Source organism: Phocoena phocoena, chromosome 13 (assembly GCF_963924675.1).
Source record: "Phocoena phocoena chromosome 13, mPhoPho1.1, whole genome shotgun sequence".
NCBI classification, from domain to species: domain Eukaryota; kingdom Metazoa; phylum Chordata; class Mammalia; order Artiodactyla; family Phocoenidae; genus Phocoena; species Phocoena phocoena.
Window position 1 is genome coordinate 33,295,842 of NC_089231.1, and position 18,386 is coordinate 33,314,227.

At 37.7% G+C, this 18,386-nt stretch overlaps 1 protein-coding gene across 1 annotated transcript in view; it reads right to left on the reverse strand.

Annotated features, from left to right (window-relative positions):
- PIK3C3 (phosphatidylinositol 3-kinase catalytic subunit type 3) overlaps positions 1-18,386 on the reverse strand; it is a 153,661-nt gene that overhangs the window by 120,530 nt on the left and 14,745 nt on the right. The gene's annotated exons all lie outside the window — the stretch shown is intronic.

Consider the following 18,386-nt stretch of genomic DNA (forward strand, 5'->3'; position numbering starts at 1 on the left):
ACAAAGGGAACTAACAACCTGCAGCCTGCAAAAAGGAGACCCCAAACACAGTAAGTTAAGCATTATGAGAAGACAGAGAAACATACAGCAGATAAAGGGGCAAGGTAAAAACCCACCAGACCAAAAAAATGAAGAGGAAATAGCCAGTCTACTTGAAAAAGAACTCAGAATAATGATAGTAACGATGATCCAAAATCTTGAAAATAGAATGGAGAAAATACAAGAAACGTTTAACAAGGACCGAGGAAACAAACAATGATGAACAACATAATAAATGAAATCTAAAATTCTCTAGAAGGAGTCAATAGCAGAATAACTGAGGCAGAAGAACGGATAAGTGACCTGGAAGATAGAATAGTGGAAATAACCACTGCAGAGCAGAATAAAGAAAAAATAATGAAAAGAATTGAGGACACTCTCAGAGACTTCTGGGACAACATTAAACACACCAACATTAGAATTACAGGGTGCCAAGAAGAAGAAGAGACAAAGGGACTGAGGAATTATTTGAAGAGATTATAGTGGAAAACTTCCCTAATATGGGAAAGTTAATAGTTAATCAAGTCCAGGAAGCACACAGAGTCCCACATAGGATAAATCCAAGGAGAAACATGGCAAGATATATATTAATCAAACAATCAAAAATTAAAAACAAAGAAAAAATATTAAAAGCAGCAAGGGAAAAACAACAAATAACATACAAGGGATTCCCCATAAGGTTAACAGCAATCTTTCAGCAGAAACTCTGCAAGACAGAAGGCAGTGGCAGGACATAGTTAAGATGATGAAAGGGAAAAGCCTACAACCAAGATTACTCTACCCAGCAAGGATCTCATTCAGATTTGATGGAAAAATTAAAACCTTTAAAGACATGTAAAAGCTAAGTGAATTCAGCACCACCAAACCAGCTTTACAACAAATGCTAAAGGAACTTCTCTAGGCAGGAAACACAAGAGAAGGAAAAGACCTACAACAACAAACCCAAAACAATTGAGAAAATGACAATAGGAACATACATATCAATAATTAGCTTAAATGTAAACAAATTAAATGCTCCAACCAAAATATATAGACTGGCTGAATGGATACAAAAACAAGACCTGTATATATGCTGTCTACAAGAGACACACTTCAGACCTAGGGACACATACAAACTGAAAGTGAGGGGATGGAAAAGATATTCCATGCAAATGGAAATCAAAAGAAAGCTGGAGTAGCAATTCTCATATCAGACAAAATAGACTTTAAAACAAAGACTATTAAAAGAGACAAAGAAGGACACTACATAATGATCAGGGATACATCCAAGAAGAAGATATAACAATGATAAATATCTATGCACCCAACATACGAGCACCTTAATACATAAGGCAAATGCTAACAGCCATAAAAGGGGAAATTGACAGTAACACAATCACAGTAGGGGATGTTAACACCCCATTTTCACCAATGGACAGATCATCCAAAATGAATAGAAATAAGGAAATACAAGCTTTAAATGATACATTAAACAAGATGGTCTTCATTGATATTTATAGGACATTCCATCCAAAAACAACAGAATACACTCTCTTCTCAAGTGCTCATGGAACATTCTCCAGGATAGATCGTATCTTTGGTCACAAATCAAGCCTCGGTAAATTTAAGAAAATTGAAATCATATCAAGTGTCTTTTCCAAACACAACACTATGAGACTAGATATCAAGTACAGCGAAAAATCTGTAAAAAATACAAGCACATGGATGTTAAACAATACATTACCTAATAACCAAGAGAACACTGAAGAAATCAAAGAGGAAATCAAAAAATACCTAGAAACAAATGACAATGAAAACACGACAACCCAAAACCTATGGGATGCAGCAAAAGCAGTTCTAAGAGGGAAGTTTATAGCAATACAATCCTACCTTAAGAAACAAGAAACATCTCAAATAAACAACCTAATCTTGCACATAAAGCAATTAGAGAAAGAACAAAAAAACCCCCAAAGTTAGCAGAAGGAAAGAAATCATAAAGATCAGATCAGAAATAAGTGAAAAAGAAACAATAGCAAAGATCAATAAAACTAAAAGCTGGTTCTTTGAGAAGATAAACAAAATTGATAAACCAAGAGCCAGACACATCAAGAAAAAAAAGGGAGATGACCACAACAAAAGAATTAGAAATGAAAAAGGAAAAGTAACAACTGACACTGCAGAAATACAAAGGATCATGAGAGATTACTACAAGGAACTATATGCCAACAAAATGGACAACCTGGAAGAAATGGACAAATTCTTAGAAAAGCACAACCTTCCGAGACTAAACCAGGAAGAAAGAGAAAATATAAACAGACCAATAACAGGCACTGAAATTGAAACTGTGATTAAAAATCTTCCAACAAACAAAGGCCCAGGACCAGATGGCTTCATAGGTGAATTCTATTAAACATTTAGAGAAGAGCTAACACTTATCCTTCTCAAACCCTTCCAAAATATAGCAGAGGGAGGAAAACTCCCAAACTCATTCTATGAGGTCACCATCATCCAAAACCAGACAAAGATGTCACAAAGAAAGAAAACTACAGGCCACGATCACTGAAGAACACAGATGCAAAAATCCTCAACAAAATAGTAGCAAACAGAATCCAATAGCATGTTAAAAGGATCATACACCATGATCAAGTAGGGTTTATCCCAGGAATGCAAGCATTCTTCAACATACACAAATCAACCAATGTGATACACCATATTAACAAATTGAATAAGAAAAACCATACGATCATCTTAACAGATGAAGAAAAAGGTTTTGACAAAATTCAACACTCATTTATGATAAAAACTCTCCAAAAAGTAGACATAGAGAGAACTTACCTCAACATAATAAAGGCCAAATATGACAAACCCATAGCCAACACTGTCCTCAATGGTGAAAAACTGAAACCATCTGCACTAAGATCACAAAGAAGACACGGTTGCCCACTCTCACCACTATTATTCAACATCGTTTTGGAAGTCCTAGCCACGGCAATCAGAGAAGAAAAAGAAATGAAAGGAACCCAAATCAGAAAATAAGAAGTAAAGCTGTCACTGTTTGCAGATGACATGATACTAAACACAGAGAATCCTAAAGAGGGTACAAGAAAACTACTAGAGCTAATCAAAGAATTTGGTAAAGTAACAGGATACAAAATTAATGCAAAGAATTCTCTTGCAACCCTATACAATAATGATGAAAAATCTGCCAGTGAAATTAAGGAAACACTCTCATTTACCACTGCAACAAAAAGAATAAAATACCTAGGAATAAACCTACCTAAGGAGACAAAAGACCTGTATGCAGAAAACTATAAGACACTGATGCAAGAAATTAAAGATGATACAAACAGATGGAGAGATATACTGTGTTCTCGGATTGGAAGAATCAACAGTGTGAAAATGACTATACTACCCAAAGCAATCTACAGATTCGATGCAATCCCTATCAAACTACCATTGGCATTTTTCACAGAACTAGAACAAAAAATTTCCCAACTTGTATGGAAACACAAAAGACCCTGAATAATCAAAGCAATCTTGAGAAAGAAAAATGGAGCTGGAGGAATCAGGCTCCCTGACTTCAGACTATACTACAAAGCTACAGTAATCAAGACAGTATGGTACCGGCACAAACAAAGACATGTAGATAAACAGAACAGGATAGAAAGCCCAGAGATAAAACCACATACATATGGTCACCTTATTTTCAATAAAGGAGGCAAAAATATACAATGGAGAAAACACAGCCTCTTCAATAAGTGGTGCTGGGAAAACTGGACAGGTACATGTAAAAGAATGAAATTAGAACATTCCCTAACACCATACACAAAAATAGACTCAAAATGGATTAAAGTCCTAAATGTAAGGCCAGACACTTTAAAACTCTTAGAGGAAAACATAGTCAGAACACTCTAGGACATAAATCAAAACAAAATCCTTTTTGACCCACCTCCTAAAGAAATGGAAATAAAAACAAAAATAAACAAATGGGACCTAATGAAACTTCAAAGCTTTTGCACACCAAAAGAAACAATAAACAAGACAAAGACAACCCTCTGAATGGGAGAAAATATTTGCGAATGAAGCAACTGACAAAGGATTAATCTTCAAAATTTTACAAGCGGCTCATGCAGCTCAATATCAAAAAAACAAACAACCCAATCCAAAAATGGGCAGAAGACCTAAATAGATATTTCTCCAAAGAAGATATACAGATTGCCAACAAACACATGAAAGAATGCTCAACACCATTAATCATTAGAGAAATGCAAATCAAAACTAAAATGAGGTATCACCTCACACAGGTCAGAATGGCCATCATCAAAAAATCTACAAACTGTAAATGCTGGAGAGGGTGTGGAGAAAAGGGAACCCTCTTGCACTGTTGGTGGGAGTGTAGATTGATACAGCCACTAGGGAGAACAGTACGGAGGTTCCTTAAAAAACTAAAAATATGGGCTTCCCTAGTGACACAGTGATTGAGAATCTGCCTGCCAATGCAGGGGACACGGGTTAGAGCCCTCGTCTGGGAAGATGCCACATGCCGCGGAGCAACTAGGCCCGTGAGCCACAACTACTGAGCCTGCGCGTTTGGAGCCTGTGCTCCACAACAAGAGAGGCTGTGATAGTGAGAGGCCCACACACCACAATGAAGAGTGGCCCCCACTTGCCGCAACTAGAGAAAGCCCTCACACAGAAACGAAGACCCAACACAGCCAAAAATAAATAAATAAATTAATTAATTAAAAAGCAAGTTTAAAAAAAAAACTAAAAATAGAGCTGCCATATGACCCAGCAATCCCACTACTGGGCATATACCCTGAGAAAACCATAATTCAAAAAGAGTCATGCACCACAGTGTTCATTGCAGCTCTTTTTACAATAGCCAGGACATGGAAGCAACCTAAGTGTCCATCAACAGATGAATGGATAAAGAAGATGTGGCACATATATACAATGGAATATTACTCAGCCATAAAATGAAACGAAATTGAGTTATTTGTAGTGAGGTGGATGGACCTAGAGTCTGTCATACAGAGTGAAGTAATTCAGAAAGAGAAAAACAAATATCATATGCTAACACATATATATGGAATCTAAAAGAAGAAAAAATCGTCGTGAAGAACCTAGGGGCAGGAAAGGAATAAAGGCGCAGACCTACTAGAGAATGTACTTGAGGACACGGGGAAGCAGAAGGGTAAGCTGGGACAAAGTGAGAGAGTGGCACGCACGCACGTACATATATACACTACCAAATGTAAAACAGATAGCTAGTGGGAAGCAGCCACATAGCACAGGGAGATCAGCTCGGTGTTTTGTGACCACCTAGAAGAGTGGGATAGGGAGGGATGAAGGGAGGGAGACGCAAGAGGGAAGAGATATGGGGATATATGTATATGTATATATATAGCTGATTCACTTTGTTATAAAGCAGAAACTAACATACCATTGTAAAGCAATTATACTCCAATAAAGATGTTAAATAAATACATAAATAAAAGGGAGAAAAAAAAACATACTGTGTATTACAAGTCTAATCATTAAACTTGTTAGAATTAAATGAAAGCAAATAAGATGAAGTAACAACAGCTAACATTTATTAGTGCTCAGTATTGTCCCACAATATGTTAAAAACTAAATATTTTATCTCATTTATATTTAGTCTTCACAGTAACTGCGAAAAGTAGATATAACCCTTATTCCTCTTTAAAGATGAGGAATTCACGGCTTAGTAAATGTTAAGTAGCTAATCTGAGATCACATGTAAACAAGAGAACACAACTGGAATCTGAATGAAAAATGGTCTCCAAAGCCATGATTTTAATCACATCTCTATTTTTAGTTCTTGATCCATGTAAAGGGTTCTAGAGCTATTAAAGCACTTTATACATGTAAGGAGATTATTATAGTTATTATTATTATTCCTCATAATGGCACTAGTAATAATGACAGCTTCAACGTAGTAACATAATTCTTAAATCTCCAGCATTTAGAAGTGTCTTCAACAGAGCAAATGATGATGGTGGATAGAGGACTTTTCCACATACTTAGAATAAAAATCTCAGTGAGCTCCTCTAAATTAATACCTCAAAACAAGTACCCATTCAATGCAGTGCATTCAATGTAAAATATTGTCTTTCAAGGGCAAATATTTCGGCAGGTCAAACAGTACAATAAAATAATTTAAAATAAATAGCCTCAATCCCATTTCACAGAAGTATGTAACCAGAAAACTTCTTGTTATATTAATCTCAATTGTAAAGGATTATTTTGTGATCATGATTATTTGTCAATGTTTATTCAAAACATACAGTGTAGCCAGCATATTCAAGTAATCCTGCAACTAGAAAGACAATGTCATGAGAGAAAGAGGAAGAGTCCTTTTAAGATTTCCCCATACTGAGAGAAATATCTCACAAAACTTTGTAGCTCCTTCAGGCTCCTTCATGGCTCACTAAGAAATTAATAACGCCTGAAGACTAATTTAATTTCCAAACTGCCTTAAAAAATGGTGTCCTGGATAGCAGACACAAGTATTATGGCTACCAGAAAGGTAATATGGTTACTCACCCATTACAAATTAGTAAATTGGTACTCTAGACCAGGGCTGCTCAGTAGAACAGCAATAATGGGAATACTCCACACCTGCACTGTCTACTAGGTAGCTGCTAGCCACATGTGGCTATTCAGCACTTGAAATGTGATTATGGTAACGCAGCAAGTGAATTTTAAATTAAATTTAATTTTGATTAACTTAAATTGCCACATGTGAATTGTGGCTATTATCTTAGACAGTACAGCTCCAGATTAAAAATAACCCCTTGAATTGATTGGCATGAACCTATTCTCAAGATACTAATTTTTCCTGGATGAACTAAAAAAAATCCAGTTCCTATTGTTATAAACCTGAGTCTGGACCCTGGACCCAGAATGACCCCATGTAGGCACTCTGAGGGTCAGCCTGAAACATCACCACATCTTACCACAACTTCCCTGTAGCAATGCTCACCTATATATTCTACCTAACATTCTCCACCCCATCTGTGTCACACAGACCACAATGCATTTTTCAAATAGTCATTGCTTTCTCTTTGCCTCCTCTTAATCAAACTGACAGAAACTAAAGCACATTCCAAAGACATCAAGCAGAGCTGCTAAAATGAAAAGAAGAGAGTGGAGAAGCATGCTTTTGCACTAACCTTTCATGTCTAAAGACATGGATTCAAATATAAATCAAACACTAAAGCTTGGTAGTCACATCCAAAACCCCAGGTGGATATGTACTCTAGTCATAAAACTCTTACAATACGACAAGCTGAAAAATGGAGCAGATGGGAACAATGGGCAAATTTGCTCAATTAAGGCCCACAATCATTAAAAGGCCAGTCATGGACAATCAAAGAGGAATAAATGCCCAAGAGGTATGGGCTTTGATTATTTTCACAAATCAATTCAAACAGAAAGTTACTATGTTAGTAAAAAATTAATTAGGGAAATTTAGAGATGGGAAAGAGAAGATAACAAGGAAGATGGGGGAAAGAGTATATTTCAATATATTAATTTTCTTCCTGTTCCCTACTAAGTCTAAGAAATGCAAGTCATAAAAAATAAGAACTAAACGAAAGACTATTCAGTTTTTTTATTTTTGGCTGTGTTGGGTCTTCATTGCTTCCGCGGGCTTTCTCTAGTTGTGGCGAGCGAGGGCTACTCTTCGTTGCAGTGAGCGGGCTTCTCATTGCAGTGGCTTCTCTTGCTGCGGAGCACAGGCTCTAGACACGCAGGCTTCAGTAGTTGTCGCTTGTGGACTCCAGAGCACAGGCTCGGTAGTTGTGGCACATGGGCTTACTTGCTCCGCAGCATGTAGGATCTTCCAGGACCAGGGCTCGAACCCATGTTCCCTGCATTAGCAGGCGGATTCTTAACCACTGCACCACCAGAGAAGTCCCAAGACTATTCAGTTTTGTTTCCTTTTCTCACACTCAATTTTTCCTCAAAGGAAAACTAGGCATGTCCACAAAATGATGTAAAATCATTAGAGGTTAATTCCACTAAAACTATTCTGAAAGGATTTGACTTTTTAAAAAATGTTAAACCTAGAAATCAGTCTTTTAAAATTCCATTATTCATACTGCACTTATAATTTAACTTTCAGTTCTATCAATAAGTCAGAATAAGAATATTTAGTACAGCTTGAGTTTGAGGTTCTTTGCTTAATAATTATCTAACATTGTCTCTTTATAGGCCATTTAAATAGCTCATCTTCATTTCACAGCCCTCTTGTCCTATTATCCCCAGGCAGCCAGGACTAAAGCAGTTCTTTAACTGAATAAACTCCCTTAAATTGCAGTTTGAAAATCATCACTGTGCTATTCATTTTGGCTCATGGGTACAATGCATGGTAACTATGCTCTGCTGTTATTAAGATTAATATACCCGTTTTTACTCTTAAGCCACCTTTCTCAACAATTAGAAACAGAGTAAATTCACTGGAAAAATCAAAGTACAACAAGAAAGAAACCATTCAGTTCTAACCACTTAAACCTCATCTATTTGAATACTCATTTCTTTTCTTAAAATGACAGTGTGAGAAAATGAAATATCTGTTCCTTTTACATGAAAATGGAAACAATAGCATAGACATTTTTTCCCAGGTTTTTAAAGAACCAAAAACAATTTCAAAATATTGTAATACTGTACCAAAGACAATTTCGAAATGTTTTGAGGAAGAAAATGACAATCTAACTCAACAAACTTTTTAATGTGGAACCAGAAAAATGAGAGGAGGAGAAAAGGAGGGAGAGAGTTACTGTGGCATAATTTTAAGGAACAAACAAATACCAAAGTATAATTTTAAATTCAGAGTATACCAAGTATCAAAGTATACTCTCTCTGGTAAGTTTAGAAGTTAAGACCACAACAAATATCAAAGTATACTTTTTCTGGTATAAGGCAAGGGAAATACAAAGGAAGCCAGTCTGAAAAATTTAAGAAGCAGGCACTAACCAAAAAAGAAAAACAACAAAAACAAAATCTAAGAGCACAGCCAGATCATTCACATTAGGCAGGTCCTGAACAATGCTTTACTCTAGGCTTATGCATTACAGATGAAAAGGAATGGCATGAACAACGATTCCACAATTGCCAACTGATGACTGCGTGTTGTTTCTCTATTAAGGTGGTAACTATAAAATCCAGGTAAATAAAAAATCCCAATTATTTACTATTACAGTACTTTTAGAATCATAGAATGTGAATAGCTACATGGGACCTCAAATATCATCCATTCTAAACTTCTGATTTTACAGGCTTAGAAATTATTTTCCCAGAGCTGGTAGGATGGCCAAATCTCTGCCTCATACTACAATGCACTTCCCACTGAAAAGTGCTTCCAAATGCCCAAGCTTCCAATTTCATCAAACCAAAAGCATCATTTATAAAACACATTCAACGTCAATAGCAGCAGGGATATAACAGTTCTGAAACTTCAAACAGCATGACCAACTGCTGTACAGAAAAGAATAAAACATATTAGCCCAAGTGCCAAAAAATTTAAAAAAGCTTCCTTCAAAGGGAGAGCAGTTCCTTCAAAAATGCTACAAACATGATGCCTTTTTCCCCTTAAGAAGAGTAATTATTGGTTTTAATGGTTTCCATTTAGTCTCTGGGGAACATGAGTTAAACACTAATGCAAGCTGTCACAGCACAGCAACCTCCGAAGGCTCCACTCCACTCAGAAGTAAGAAATAGAATTCTATTAGGGAAAAAGAACTTTGAAAGGAGCTCACCTCCAATTTGCATAAGAAAGACTTATTCTCATTAATTTTTACCCCCATTTTAAAGATTTAGAAACAAATGCATAAATACTCACTTAAAAACTATTAGCCACCCTCGGTAATAGTCAGTGTATAAATTTTAATACATATCTCTTGAAAAAGTAGGATCTTACTTCCCATCCTCTCCAACATAAAGAATTTAGACTTGATGATTGCTACCCATTAACAAAACTGTTAAGAAGGCTTCTTTCCAATACCTCATTTAGCTCTGCATATGCTTACTCATCATTTTGAGAGCCGCAAATGTACAAAGATAATCAAAAGAATAAATATGAACCCAAACAACTCTTTAAGGAGTTATAGTTGCAACCATAAAAAAAGCTGATCATTATCAAGTCACACCTTTTTCTCCTACTATAAAATTCAAAAGATAAAAATAAGAAATGTATACTATAACATTGTGCTACATTAAAAAGTCCATTTCAAATTCCAATGCTGCATTTACTGCTGTTTGAAAAATGTCAATCAGTTGTTACAAAAATTATTTCTGATATCTGCATCAAAACTAAATGAGAGGGCTTCCCTGGTGGCGCAGTGGTTGGGAGTCTGCCTGCCGATGCAGAGAACATGGGTTCATGCCCCGGTCTGGGAGGATCCCGCATGCCGCGGGGTGGCTGGGCCTGTGGGCCATGGCCACTGGGCCTGCGCATCCAGAGCCTGTGCCCCATGATAGGAGACGCCGTGACGGTGAGAGGCCCACGTGCCGCAAAAAAAAATTTTTTAATAAATAAATGGGAAAAAATTAGGAACATGTGAATAGAAGCCTATATAATTTGTTTAATATAAGAGAACCTAGGTGGATGAATTGCACAACTATATAGCTTTATATTTCTTGACTCTGACCATTCCCACTCAAATTCAGAATTTCATTATTATATGAATTATAACATTCATTCTTGGAGACCTTCAAGATGGCAAAGGAGTAAGATGTGGACATCATCTTCCTCCCCACAAATACATCAGAAATACATCTACATGTGGAACATCTCCTACAGAACACCTACTGAATGCTGGAAAAAGACCTCAGACTTCCCAAAAGGCAAGAAACTCCCCACGTACCTGGGTAGGGCAAAAGAAAAAACAGAGAGAAAAGAATAGGGACAGGACCTGCACCTCTGGGAGGGAGCTGTGAAGGAGGAAAAGTTTCCACATACTAGGAAGCCCCTTCACTGGCGGAGATGGGGGTGGCGGGGGGGGGAAGCTTCGGAGCCACAGAGGAGAGCGCAGCAACAGGGGTGCAGAGGGCAAAGCAGAGAGATTCCCGCACAGAGGATCAGTGCCGACCAGCACTCACCAGCCTGAGAGGCTTGTCTGCTCACCGGCCTGGACGGTTGGGGGCTGGGAGCTGAGGCTCCAGCTTCCGAGGTCAGATCCCAGGGAGAGGGCTGGGGTTGGCTGCGTGAACACAGCCTGAAGGGGGCTAGTGCGCCACAGCAGGATGGGAGGGAGTCCGGGAAAAAGTCTGGAACTGCCAAAGAGGCAAGAGACCACTGTTTCGGGGTGCACGAGGATAGGGGATTCACAGCACTGACTAAACAAGCTCCAGAGATGGGCGCCAGCCGCAGCTATCAGCGTAGAAAACAGAGACGGGAATGAGATGCTAAGGCTGCTGCTGCAGCCACCAACAATACTGTGTGCAAGCACAGGTCACTAACCACACCTGCACTCCCAGGAGCCTGTGCAGAGCGCCACTGCCAGGGTCCCGTGACCCAGGGACAACTTCCATGGAAGAATACAGGGCACATCTCAGGCTGTTGCAAAGTCACGCCTGCCTCTGCCGCTGCAGGCTAGCCCCGCATTCCGTACTCCTCCCTCCCCCCAGGCCTGAGTGAGACAGAGTCCCCTAATCAGCTGCTCCTTTAACCCCGTCCTGTCTGAGTGAAGAACAGATGCCCTCAGGTGACCTACACGCAGAGGCAGGGCCAAATCCAAAGCTGAACCCCAGGAGCTGTGCGAACAAAGAAAAGAAAGGGAAATTTCTCCCAGCAGCCTCAGGAGCAGTGGATTAAATCTACACAATCACCTTGATGTACCCTGCATCTCTGGAATACCTAAAGAGACTGAATCATCCCAAAATTGAGGTGGCATACTTTGGGAGCAACTGTAGACTTGGGGTTTGCTTTCTGGATCTAATTTGTTTCTGGTTTTAGTATTTAGAGTTTATTATCATTGGTAGATTTGTTTATTGATTTGGTTGCTCACTTCCTGTTTCTATTTCGATATATAGATATATTTTTTTTCCCTTTTCTCCTTTTGTGAGTGTGAATGTGTATGCTTCTTTGTGTGATTTTTGTCTGTATAACTTTGCTTTTACCATTTGTCCTAAGGTTATTTCTGACTGTTTTTTTTCTTTTTCTAATTACTTTTAATTTTTTATTTTTAATAATTAATTAGTTTTATTTTAATAACTTTATTTTAATTTTTTTTTCTTTCTTTCTTTTTTTTCTCCCTTTTCTTCTAAACCATGTGGCTGACAGGGTCTTGGTGCTCCAGCCGGGTGTTAGACCTGTGCCTCTGAGCGGGAGAGCCGAGTTCAGGACACTGGTCCACCACAGACTTCCCGGCTCCACGTAATGTCAAACAGCGAAAGCTCTCCCAGAGATCTCCATCTCAACGATAAGACCCAGCTCCACTCAGTGACCAGAAAGCTACAGTGTTGGACACCCTACGCCAAACAACTAGCAAGACAGGAACACAACCCCACCCATCAGGAGAGAGGCCGCCTAAAAATACAGTAAGGTCACAGGCACCACAAAACACACCACCGGACACGGTCCTGCCAGCCAGAAAGACAAGATCCAGCCTCATCCACCAGAAGACAGGTACCAGTCCCCTCCATCAGGAAGCATACACAATCCACTGAACCAACCTTAGCCACTGGGGGCAGACACTAAAAACGATGGGAACTAAGAACCTGCAGCCTGCGAAAGAAGACCCCAAACACAGTAAGTTAAGCAAACTGAGAAGACAGAGAAACACACAGCAGATGAAGGAGTAAGGTAAAAATCCATCAGACCAAATAAATGAAGAGGAAATAGGCAGTCTACCTGAAAAAGAATTCAGAGTAATGATAGTAAACATGATCCAAAATCTTGGAAATACAATGCAGAACAAACAAGAAAGTTTTAACAAGGAACTAGAAGAACTAAAGAGCAAACAAACAATAATGAACACCACAATAAATTAAATTTAAAATTCTCTAGAAGGAATCAACAGCAGAATAACTGAGGCAGAAGAACAGATAAGTGACCTAGAAGGTAAAATAGTAGAAATAACTACCACAGAGCAGAATAAAGAAGAAAGATTGAAAAGAATTGAGGACAGTCTCAGAGACCTCTGGGACAACATTAAATGCAGCAATATTCGAAATATAGGGGTCCCAGAAGAAAAAGAGGAAAAAAAAGAGACTGAGAAAATATTTGAAGAGATTATAGTGGAAAACTTCCCTAATATGGGAAAGGAAATAGTCAATCAAGTCTAGGAAGTACAGGGAGTTCCATAAAGGATAAATCCAAGGAGAAACATGCCAAGACACATATTAATCAAACTATCAAAAATTAAATACAAAGAAAAAATTAAAGGCAGCAAGGAAAAAAAAACATACAAGGGAATCCCCATAAAGTTAAGACCTGATCTTTCAGCAGAAACTCTGTAAGCCAGAGCGAGTGGCAGGACATATTTAAAGTGATGAAATGAAAAAACCTACAACCAAGCAAGGATCTCATTCAGATTCAATGGAGACATTAAAACATTCACAGACAAGCAAAAGCTAAGTGAATTCAGCACCACCAAACCAGCTTTACAACAAATGCTATAGGAACTTCTCTAGGCAGGAAACACAACAGAAGGAAAAGACCTACAATAACAAACCCAAAACAATTAAAAAAATGGTAATAGGAACATACATATTGACAATTACCTTAAATGTAAATGGATTAAATGCTCCAACCAAAAGACACAGACTGGCTGAATGGATACAAAAACATGACCCATACATATGCTGTTTACAAGAGACCCACTTCAGACCAAGGGACACATACAGACTGAAAGTGAGGGGATCAAAAAAGATATTCCATGCAAATGAAAATCAAAAGAAAGCTGGAGTAACAATTCTCATATCAGACAAAATAGACTTTAAAATAAAGACTAGCACAAGAGACAAAGAAGGACACTCCATAATGATCAAGGGGTCCAGCCAAGACAAAGATGTAACAATTGTAAATATTTATGCACCCAACATAGGAGCACCTCAATACATAAGGCAAATGCTAACAGCCATAAAAGGGGAAATTGACAGTAACGCAATCATAGTAGGGGAATTTAACATCCAACTTTCACGAATGAACAGATCATCCAAAATGAAAATAAATAAGGAAACACAAGCTTTAAATTATACATTAAACAAGATGGACTTAATTGACATTTATAGGACATTCCATCCAAAAACAACAGAATACTCTTTCTTCTCAGTGCTCATGGAAACTTCTCCAGGACAGATCATATCTTCGGTCACAAATCAAGCCTTGGTAAATTTAAGAAAACTGAAATTGTATCAAGTATCTTTTCCAAACACAATGCTATGAGACTAGATATCAATTACAGGAAAAAAACTGTAAAAATACAAACACACGGAGGCTAAACAATATGCTACTAAATAATCAAGAGATAACTGAGGAAATCAAAAACTACCTAGAAACAAATGACTGAAAACATGATAGCCCAAAACCTACGGGATGCAGCAAAAGCAGTTTTAAGAGGGAAGTTTATAGCATTACAATCCTACCTCAAGAAGCAAGAAAAACCTCAAACAACCTAATCTTACAACTAAAGCAATTAGACAAAGAAGAACAAAAAACCCCAAAGTTAGCAGAAGGAAAGAAATCATAAAGATCAGATCAGAAATAAATGAAAAAGAAATGAAGAAAACTATAAAAAATATGAATAAAACTAAAAGCTGGTTCTGGGAGAAGATAAACAAGATTGATTAACCATTAGACAGACCCATCAAGAATAAAAGGAGAAGACTCAGATCAACAGAATTAGAAATGAAAAAGAGAAGTAACAACTGACACTGCAGAAACACAAAGGATCAAGGGAGATTACTACAAGTAACTATATGCCAATAAAATGGACAACCTGGAAGAAATGGATAAATTCTTAGAAACGCACAAACTTCTGAGACTGAACCAGGAAGAAAGAGAAAATATAAACAGACCAAACACAAGCACTGAAATTGAAACTGTGATTAAAAATTTTCCAACAAACAAAGGCCAAAGACCAGATGGCTTCACAGGCGAATTCTATCAAACATTTAGAGAAGAACCAACACCTATCCTTCTCAAACTCTTCCAAAATATAGCAGAGGGAGGAACACTCTCAAACTCATTCTAGGTAGCCACCATCACCCTGATACCAACACCAGACAAAGATATTACAAAAAAAGAAAAGTACAGACCAATACCACTGATGACCATAGATGCAAAAATCTTCAATAAATTACGAGTAAACAGAATCCAAAGGCACATTAAAGGGATTATACACCATGATCAAGTGGGGTTTATCCCAGGAATGCAAGGATTCTTCAATACACGCAAATCAATGTGACACACCACATTAACAACCTGAAGGATAAAAACCATATGATAATCTCAATAGATGCAGAAAAAGCTTTCAACTAAATTCAACACCCATTTTTGATAAAAACTCTCCAGAAAGCAGGCACAGAGGGAACTTACCTCAACATAATAAAGGCCATATATGACAAACCCACAGCCAACATCCTTCTCAATGGTGAAAAACTGAAACCATTTCCACTAAAATCCTGAACAAGACAAGGTTGCCCACTCTTACCACTTTTTTTTTTCTTACCACTCTTATTCAACACAGTTTTAGAAGTTTTAGCCACAGCAATCAGATTAGAAAAAGGAATGCAAATTGGAAAAGAAGAAGTAAAGCTGCCACTGTTTGCAGATGACATGATACTATACATAGAGAATCCTAAAGATGCTACCAGAAAACTACTAGAGCTAATCACTGAATTTGGTAAAGTAGCAGGATACAAAATTAATGCACAGAAATCTCTTGTATTCCTACACACTAATGATGAAAAATCTGAAAGCGAAATTAAGGAAACAGTCCCATTTACTATTTCAACAAAAAGAATAAAATAACTACGAATAAACTTACCTAAGGAGACAAAAGACCTGTATGCAGAAAACTATAAGACACTGATGAAAGAAATTAAAGGTGATACAAACAGATGGAGAGGTATACCATGTTCTTGGATTGGAAGAATCAACATTGTGAAAATGACTATATTACCCAAAGCAATTTACAGATTCAGTGCAATCCCTATCAAACTGCCAATGGCATTTTTCACAGAACTAGAACAAAAAATTTCACAATTTGTGTTGAAAAACAAAAGACCCTGAACAGCCCAAACAACCTTGAGAAAGAAAAACGGAGCTGGAGGAATCAGGCTCCGTGACTTCAGACTATACTATGAAGCTACAGTAATCAAGATAGTATTGTAGTGGCAGAAAAACAGAAATATAGATCAATAGAACAGGATAGAAAGTCCAGAGATAAACCCACACACATATGGTCACCTTATTTTTGATAAAGGAGGCAAAAAAATACAATGGAGAAAAGACAGCCTCTTCAATAAGTGGTGCCGGGAAAATGACAGCTACATCTAAAAGAATGAAATTAGATCACTCCCTAACACCGTACACAAAAATAAACTCAAAATGGATTAAGGACCTAAATGTAAGACCAGACACTATAAAACTCTTTGAGGAAAACATAGGCAGAACACTCTATGACATAAATCAAAGCAAAATCCTTTTTGACCCACCTCCTAAAGAAATAGAAATAAAAATAAACAAATGGGACCTAATGAAACTTCAAAGCTTTTGCACAGCAAAGGAAACCATAACCAAGACGAAAAGACAACACTATGAATGGGAGAAAATATTAGCAAATGAAGCAAGTGACAAAGGATTAATCTCCAAACCTTACAAGCAGCTCATGCAGCTCAATATCCAAAAAACAAACAACCCAATCCAAAAATGGTCAGAAGACCTAAATAGACATTTCTCCAAAGAAGATATACAGACTGCCAACAAACACATGAAAGAATGCTCATCATCACTAATCATTAGAGAAATGCAAATCGAAACTACAATGAGGTATCACCTCACACCAGTCAGAATGGCCATCATCAAAAAATCTAGAAACAGGGGCTTCCCTGGTGGCACAGTGGTTGAAAGTCTGCCTGCCGATGCAGGAGACACGGGTTCATGCCCCAGTACGGGAAGATCCCACATGCCGCGGAGCAGCTGGGCCTGTGAGCCATGGCCACTGAGCCTGTGCATCCGGAGCCTGTGCCCCGCAACGGGAGAGGCCTCAACAGTGAGAGGCCTGCGTACCGCAAAAAAAAAAAAAATCTATAAACAATAAATGCCGAAGAGAGTGTGGAGAAAAGGGAACCCTCTTGCACTGTTGGTGGGAATGTAAACTGATACAGCCACTATGGAGAATAGTATGGAGGTTCCTTAGAAAACTAAAAACAGAACTACCATATGACCCAGCAATCCCACTACTGGGCATATACCCTGAGAAAACCATAATTCAAAAAGAGTCATGTTCCACAACGGTCATTAAAACACTATTTACAATAGCCAGGACAAGGGAGCACCCTAAGTGTCCACTGACAGATGAATGGATAAAGAGGTGACACATATATACAATGGAATATTACTCAGCCATAAAAGGAAACAAAATTGAGTTATTTGTAGTGAAGTGGATGGACCTCGAGTCTGTCATACAGAGTGAAGTAAGTCAGAAAGAGAAAAACAAATACTGTATGCTAACACATATATATATGGAATCTAAAACAAAAAAGTTGTAAAGTGCTTGGTATTAAAACTTTCTCCAGACGTAATAGAGTCATCTGTAACTAATAAGATCATAAAGGAAAATTACATGTAAAAATTAAAAGAAAGTCTCTTAATAAAAGTATTGTAAAAGCATCTTTAAACAGTATCTAACATAGTACTTTTTGAACAGATATTCACAACATAAGTTACACTGTTGTGATTTGAGAATAGAATTGAACTTAGAAATACAAACATTAAATGAAAACACTTCATTAACACAATTTTGAAAAAAAGAGGTAATAACAGTCAATTTACAAAAAGAGAGGTGGGGTGGAGTGAGGGTAATTTAGATGGACTAATATAAGAAATTTTCACTTTCAAACAATATAAGAATCTCTAGCATGTAATAACACTTGCATCTTTAAGACGATGTTACCAAAAAAGTAGGTGGTCATCTTGAAGGTATCACCAAAAGCTCTACATTTTCAAATCTGTTGGAATTACAGACACAAAAGGCCACGTATTATGATTCTCTTTAGGTGAAATGTCCAGAATTGGAATATCTACAGAGATAAAAAGTGGATGAGTGGTTGACAAGGGCTGGAGGAAGGAGGGAATGGGGAATGACTGCTAATGGGTACATGGTTATATTTTT